This window comes from Cyprinus carpio, unplaced genomic scaffold (genome assembly GCF_018340385.1).
Source record: "Cyprinus carpio isolate SPL01 unplaced genomic scaffold, ASM1834038v1 S000000967, whole genome shotgun sequence".
In the NCBI taxonomy this organism is placed as follows: domain Eukaryota; kingdom Metazoa; phylum Chordata; class Actinopteri; order Cypriniformes; family Cyprinidae; genus Cyprinus; species Cyprinus carpio.
In genome coordinates, this window is record NW_024873690.1 from 1 (window position 1) to 1,940 (window position 1,940).

At 50.2% G+C, this 1,940-nt stretch overlaps 1 pseudogene; it reads left to right on the forward strand.

Moving 5' to 3' along the window:
- Positions 1-1,786: 1,786 nt before the first annotated feature.
- Positions 1,787-1,940, forward strand: LOC122143153 (annotated as a pseudogene; the record flags this gene model as incomplete).

Below are 1,940 nucleotides of genomic sequence, written 5' to 3' on the forward strand. Positions count from 1 at the left end.
ATGAGATCCTCCCGTCAGGGCGGTTATGCACTCCAGAGGCATGGCCAAAACCCCATCTGCCCCTCGGTCCGGTGAATTCCCGAGACCGCCACCACCTGCTCTGGGAGTGCAGCTGCAGCTGGACCCTGTGGGCCAGAACCGCCCCCTGTATTTCCCCGCGGCCTACCAGCGGCAGCCCATTTCGGTACCAGCCCGCCATCCTTCAGTGGGCCAGGCTTCAGCTGACTCAAGTCATTGCACTCTACTTTCCCCGCCCCGGCTCACTCCTCACCACCATCAAGGATGCCATCTGGGCCACCAGAAACCTGCTGGTGGGGGATGGCCATACGTAACCCTCCATGTACGCGCAGCTTAAAGGTAACATCAATGCTGCAGGGGTACTCACTGACGACGCATATCTCGACGGGGGGCCACACGGAGAGGGAGGCCCGCAGGCACCGGACTCCTGGCTGCTCAGATGCACCTCACCAATCTGGCTACGGGAAGATGGGCCAAGGGCCAGCCGGCCGAGGAGAGGGGATCTCCGCTGAGCAGACAAAGTGGCATCTCGCGGTGCCTGTTTTGGAGAGTAAGTGAAGACCTACTTGATAAGGACTCACCCCCGTCTTACACACAACAGAAGACTTTTAATTGGCGTTTTTATTGTGTCGTTTCAATCACCATGGAATTGGTTTTTATTGAAAGACCTATGCTGCTGTGTTTTGTTCTTTTTAATTTGTATATTCCTTGAAATCCCTCACCCCTTTATAAACAACGCCCCCTAACCTGGCCTGTTAAAACAACAGAGCCAACCACCCATGTTTTAGCGTTTGTTTGTTTTTGGAGGGAGATTACAAATGTTTGTATCCAGTTTATTTTCACAAACCATGGGTTTTATAGTTTAAATCGCTTGTTGTTAACGTGGTGCTGAAAAGAAAATGGTGTACAAAAGTATAATGCAAAATGGAAAAAATGAGAAGATGAAATTTGACAATAAAATTTTTTCGAAAGAGAGAAAGAAAAAAATCGTGTTCTTAATTCAGTTTAATATATGATATGGTTCCCCTACACACGGGGACTACAAAATATTAAATTGTGTGTGGATACAGGGCGCGGGAGGGCCGGGGCGGTGCTTTCTGTTCCAATAACCAATCCACCGCATTCGCCTGGGATGGGCAGTGTTTCCAGGAAGTGGCTTCCCCTTTTCAAGGATTGTCTGCCTTATGTGATGGGGGAATTAACCGAAAAGGAATGAGGGCTTTGTCTTGGCTCCCCCGTGAGTCTGCTCTTGCAGAATGCCGTGGTTGCTGTTTTATTGGAAGTTTCTCCCTTTCTCCTCGGATGCATTCACCTGAGTTCTTGGAAAGTCTTCACACTAAACGAGCTGAATGCCCAGCATCGAGTCAGAGAGGAGGTGTTTTGGGTTAAAGGGAGTCATAAAATAAGAACATATGAAAACCCTATGTCTGAGGACAAACCCAGTCCAGATCTTCTTCGAGGTCACTCTAACAATGAGCTGCATGATACCTGAATCAGGTGTGTTTGAATGTTAAATAGTGACATAGAAACAACCCATTCATGCAGCTTGTTGGGGAGCCATCCAGGAACGCTGATTGGGGAAACCTGATCTAAAGCAAGGTTTGCGAAGCTCGCTACGGGCCACGCTTGGCATTTTTGCAGGCCAGTAATGGAAGCAGCAGCCCGTCCATTCCTTTGGAGCTAGCGGCGGGGGGTTCACTAAACGTTGTGTACAGGACGGTAGAGACGGAAATGGTACCTCTGACTGCCCGTCGGGCCTGGGCCTTCATTACTTACCTGGCAGGGGGAGACAGACCATGATCAAGAAGGCGGTTCACCCAGGCGAGGCTTCATTCATTGCACTGCCGCAGCGACTTCGCTAATTCCCCCAAATGTGGGAATCTCGACCGCATATTCTTATGGTAGTGGGGGGGATCAGCGCT